Source organism: Tachyglossus aculeatus, chromosome 2, assembly GCF_015852505.1.
Source record: "Tachyglossus aculeatus isolate mTacAcu1 chromosome 2, mTacAcu1.pri, whole genome shotgun sequence".
In the NCBI taxonomy this organism is placed as follows: Eukaryota; Metazoa; Chordata; class Mammalia; order Monotremata; family Tachyglossidae; genus Tachyglossus; species Tachyglossus aculeatus.
The window spans coordinates 49,246,600-49,252,376 of record NC_052067.1 but is presented as its reverse complement, the minus strand read 5'-3'; the positions used below and the strand labels follow the sequence as shown (position 1 = coordinate 49,252,376).

Here is a 5,777-nt window from a genome sequence, read left to right as displayed (position 1 = left end):
GAGAACGGGGGAGGGAAGATGTAGATTTGGATATCATCCTGTATATATGTATATATGTTTGTACATATTTATTACTATATTTATTTATTTATTTTACATTGTACATATCTATTCTATTTATTTTACTTTGTTAATATGTTTGGTTTTGTTCTCTGTCTCCCCCTTCTAGACTGTGAGCCCACTGTTGGCTAGGGACTGTCTCTATATGTTGCCAACTTGTACTTCCCAGGCGCTTAGTACAGTGCTCTGCACACAGTAAGCGCTCAAGAAATACGATTGATTGATTGATTGATTGATTGATTGATCCGCGTAGAGATAATAGCTGAAGCCATGGGAGCGAATGAGTTCGCCAAGGGAGTGAGTATAGATCTGTTGGAGATGAAAGTTAAGGAGTTGACGAGGGAAGGGGTGAGAGTTTTTATAAAGTGAGAGGGAATGAGGTCCGAAGAACAGGTGGAGGGGTTGGCACTTGAGAGGAGGGAGGAGATCTCAACTGAAGATACTGCTGGGAAGGATGGGAAAGTAGAGGAGAGGGTTGAGCATGGGGGGGATGGAGAAGAGGGAGGGGTGACTTTGGGGAGCTCAGACCAGATGGTGTTAATTTTCCTAATGAAGTAGGTGTCCAAATCGTTGTGGGTGAGGGATGGAGGAGGGGAGGAACAGGGTCCTGAGGAGGGAGTTAAATGTCCAGAACAGCTGTGGAGATAGTGCAGCCGAAATAGATGATGAGATCGAGGGTGTGACCAAGTTGGTGAGTGGACATGGTTGGGTGGAGCAGTAGGTTCACGGAGTCAAGGAGTGATAGAAGACGGGCAGCAGAGGTGTCACCGGGAACATCCATGTGGATGTTGAAGCCTCCAAGGATCAGAGTGGGCACGGAAAAAGAGAGAAGGAAGGTGAGAAAAGGGTCAAAATGATTAAAGAAGTTGGAGGTGGGGCCATGGGAGGAGTAGATGACTGCTACAAGAATCTGGAGGGGTGGTAGAGGTGGATAATATGGGCATCAAAGGAGGGGAAGGAAAGGGAAGGGGGAGGACGGATGGTGCGAAAGCTGCATTGGGGTGTATTAAGGAAGCCGACACCTCCTCCTTTCCCGGTGAGTCTAGGGGAGTGGGAGAAGAAGAGACCTCCGCTGGAGAGAGCAGCAGAAGACACCATGTCATCCGGGGTGAGGCAGGTTTTCAGTGAGGGAGAGGAGGAGGAGAGAGTGGAAAAGGAACAGGTTACAAATGAAAGGGAGCTTACCTATTATGGAGCAGGAGTTCCCTTCGGCCTCACTGGCAGCAGCTGTGGAGGGAGGGGAGAGAGGGGGAAGGGTGTTGGGGGTGGAGAAGGTGTGGATGGGAATAAGTTGGCGCGGCTCTGGGCAGGGAGAGGAAGATGAGGGGTGGCGTTGAGACAGGAGAACAGGGATGGGATGGAATGGGGCAGGGGGGGAAGGGAGGGAAGGGGTTGGAAGGGAGGGGTTTGGCGGGGAACTACGCAAGAGGATTGGGATGAAACTTGGTGCTGGTGCAGAGGGATTCTAGGGAGATGGTGGGGAAGAGGGTTGGGGGCAGAGCAAAGGGAGGAAAAGAGCTGGGTGGGAGAGGGGAAGGGGAAGGTGAGGGTTGGGAAGGGCAGATGGGATCAGGGGAATTGAAAGATAGCGAGGTAAATGACAGCACTGAGAGCAGTTAACAATTAACATGCAATAGTAACAATACCATAAGCAAGTGTTGCCTAGAGTAGAAGGTTGAATTTTCCATGGGTCAGTCAAATCAAGAAGGCTAACGGCAAGGAGAGTCCAGGGGCTCATGGCTGAATTGTCTCTAAGGCGGTGAAGGAGGGAGTCCTGTGGATGGTAGTTCTGGAGAAAGGTGAAACTGTTATAGGGGAGATAGGAAAGGAAATGCCTGGGGAGAGGAGTAAATAATCCAATAACATGGGTGGGCTGAGTAGGTGTGAATGCAGGTAGTTTCATTCAATCGTATTTATTGAGCGCTTACTGTGTGCAATGCACTGTACTAAACGCTTCATAAGTACAAATCGGCAAGATATAGAGATGGTCCCCACCCAACAACGGGCTCACAGTCTAGAAGGGAGAGAAAGACAATAAAACAAAACAAGTAGACAGGTGTCAGTACCATAGGAATCAATAGAATCATAGATATACTCACATCATTAATAAAATAGAGTAATAAATATCTATAAATAAAATAAATAGAGTAATAAATATGTACAAATATATACAAGTGCTGTGGGGAGGGGAAGAGGATAGGGCAGAGGGAGGAAGGAGGGGAGATGGGAAGGGGAGGAGAAGGAGGAGAGGAAAAAGGGGGGCACAGTCTAGGGAGGCCTGGAAAAGGGGGGCACAGTCTAGGAAGGCCTCCTGGAGGAGGTGAGCTTTCAGTAGGGCTTTGAAGGGAGGAAGAGAGCTAGTTTGGCAGATGTGTGGAAGGAGGGCATTCAAGGCCAGAGAGAATTTTCTCCCATCTTCTTCCAGGGAAAAAGTGTGTCTGGGCCCAGGGAAAGACAAGGAGTAGTGGTACTGGTAAGAGGACCTGGGTTCTAATTCTGTCTCTGCTATTCATTCATTCATCCAATCATATTTATAGAACACTTACCATGTGCAGAGAACTGTACTAAGCTCTTGGAAAATACAATTCGGCAACAGATAGAGACAATCCCTACCCAATAAGGAGCTCGGGGATCTGGGTTCTAATCGTGACTCTGCCCCTGGTCTGCTAGGTGACGTTGGGCAAGGCACTTTGCTTCTCTGTGCCTCAAATACTGCATCTGTAAAATGGGAAATAAGACTGAGCCATAAGTGCTCAGTAAATACCATTGCTTGATCAGCTGATGGGTACATACCCCTGCCCCCTCTCAGGATCACACCTGGAGTGTTTCCAGTACTCTACCAGTCTCAGCCAAGGGAGGGAGAGTCAGGCAGAGGGATACCCATTCCATTCCTAGCTTGGGCAGTAGCTAGCGAGTGGAGGGCAATCTGCTGCTATTCTAAACGCATCTAATTTGGTCAATACTGGCAGTGGAGAGAGTCGAGGGTGGAGATACAGGTTTACTGGGTGGGGGAAAGTAATAGTAAGCCACTTCTCTATTTTTACCAAGAAAACTCTATGGTTACAGTACCAGAACGCTTGCAGGTGGAGGTGAGACATTCCGGGAGAGATGCGTCCATAGAGTCGCTATGGGTCGGAGTCAAATCGGCAGCATGTCAAGACATGCCAGGCCACTGCACATATTAATACTATTGAACACTACAGCTGGCAAATAAATACAACAGATTGATTTAATAATGATGATGATGCTATTTGTTTAGGGCTCACTATGTGTGAAGCACTGTTCTAAGCTGGCAAACTCCAAAAGGAATTAGTGTTGATTACTTAATCGATGCGATCAATCCATTGTATTTATTATGCATTTGTGGTATGCATAGTCTACCAACTAGACTGTTGCCTTCTGGTGGGCAGGAAAAGTTCTGCCAAGTCAGTTGGATTGAATTCTCCCAAGCACTTATTACAGTGCTATTCAGTAACTACCATTGAGCTATTGATTAATGTGTTCATAACTCTACATGTATCAATGCTATTGAACACAATAGGTGATCAATGAATACAGCTGCTTTATTTATTAAACTGGGAATCAATCATATGCATTGATCACTTACAGTGTGTAGAGCACTGGACTAATTGCTTGAGAAATTACAATAAGATATAATTTGTAAAAGTGTTAACTGCCCAAAAGAAACTTAGAGTCTGGAGGAAATGCCAATGTTTCTAAATTGAAATTCCCCTCCTCCTTTCCAGGGAGTCAGCATCATCTCCCAGAAATGTCCAACATCTCCACGGTGGCTGAATTCCTGCTCCTGGGGTTCTCTGACATCCGGAAGCTACAGCTGTCTATGCCACGCTGTTCCTCCTTGTCTACCTAGATTCCCTTCAGGGGAATCTCCTCATTGTTGCTATCATCATCCTCGACCAGGGTCTCCATACCCCCAAGTTCTCAAGAACATGTCCTTCATAGACCCCTGCTACATATCTACAATGGTACCCAAATCCATTGTCAACTTCCTGACCAGTGACAGCTCCATCTCCTTTCTGGGTTGTGTCTCAGCTCTTCCTACTGGTCATGTTTTCTGCTTCGAGTTTTTTGTCCTCAATGCAATGTCTTATGACCGCTATGTAGCCATCTGCTTTCCCCTGCGTTATGAGCTAATCATGAATAAAAGAGACTGAATGTGCATACTAGCAGCGTCATGGTTCAGTGGGGGTCTGTTTGGAATCTTGCTTTGAGCTTCTACCTTCTCCCTGACCTTTTGTGGGTCCAATACTGTTCAGCAGTTCTTCGGTGACGTCTCCCCTATGCTGAAGATCTCCTGCTCTGACAACCACATTACCATTACCATTATCACATTACCATAGACGTGAGTGTGGCTATTGCGATAGTCTTAGGTGCCATTTGGTTTTTATTTTACATCACCTTATCCTATGTCCGAATCTTCTCTGCTGTGTTGAGGATGCCATATTCTCAGGGCCGGGCAAAAGCCTTCTCCACCTGCCTTCCCCACCTAGCTGTCATCACAGTATTTGTCTCTACAGGTGTATTTGCCTGTATCAAACCATCTTCAGGCTCACCCTCATCGCTAGCCCTGCTGGTATCCGTGTTCTACACTATGGTGCTCCCCACTGTGAACCCCATCATCTACAGCCTGAGGAACAGGGACCTGAAGGCTGCCCTGGGCAGTATCCTAAAGGGGACAATCCCCTTGCATCCTCTCTGGGACAAAATGTGTGTTTCCTTGTGTGAATAACCCCAAATTGACCCTTCAACAGAGAGACTGCCACTGGTCATTCCCATGAATATTGCTTTCTTAGTGGGCTAAAGAAAATGTTTGGACACTGTAGATTTGTGGAAGTCTGCCAGGTTGGCTGTTAAACATAATGTGTAACTGCCAGCCATTTTTGGATGCCTCTAGGCCTAATGGAATGAACATCTGAATGGGGGTCACGAGACTTAAATTCTAATCCCAGCTCTGCCATTGACTGGCTGTGCAATGTGGTGTCAATGTTTTACCATCCCTGGTTCTCTCTTATTCTTACATTTGAGCCCCTGTGGGACAGGGAATACGTTTAATTTTTTTATTTCGTTTCTTCTCTAACACTTGGCACAGAATTTGGCATGTAAACTGTTAATTAACATCAACGTGATTAAATTGATAACAATGAATAATAAAATAATATGCATGTCAACGTCATTTTTGGGAGAACTGGGAAAATCATCAGAATGATCTCCTTAAAATCTCCCCTGTTCTTCTCCAGCCCAGCCTCTTCATGCCATGCTTGAGAAGTAGCATGGCTTAGTGGAAAGAGGATGGGTTTGGGAGTTATAAGACGTGGGTCCTAATCCTGGCTCCGCTACTTGTATGCTGTGTGACCTTGGGCAAGATGCTTACCTTCTCTGTGCCACAGTTACCTCATCTGTAAAATGGGGATTAAGATTGTGAGCCCCACATGAGACAATCTGATTACCCTGTATCTACCCCAGCACATAGAACAGTGCTTGGCACATAGTAAGTGTTTAACAAACACCGTAATTATTATTATTAATAATACCAGTGCTACGTACCAAGCACTGTTCTAAATTCGGGCTGGTTAAACGTTAATCAGGTTGGACATAGTCCCGGAACCACAGGGGGCTCACAGTCTAAGTAGGAGGGAGAAGAGGTATTGAATTCTCATTTTGTAGTTGAGCAACGAGAGGGACAGAGAAGCTAAATG

The 5,777-nt window shown here is 46.2% G+C and overlaps 1 non-coding gene across 1 annotated transcript; it reads left to right on the top strand.

Annotated features, from left to right (window-relative positions):
• The first annotated feature begins 2,859 nt into the window (after window positions 1-2,859).
• On the top strand, window positions 2,860-2,997 carry LOC119925005. The gene has a single exon (XR_005449677.1). It is a non-coding gene; the product is annotated as a small nucleolar RNA SNORA7 (small nucleolar RNA).
• The last annotated feature ends 2,780 nt before the right edge of the window (window positions 2,998-5,777 follow it).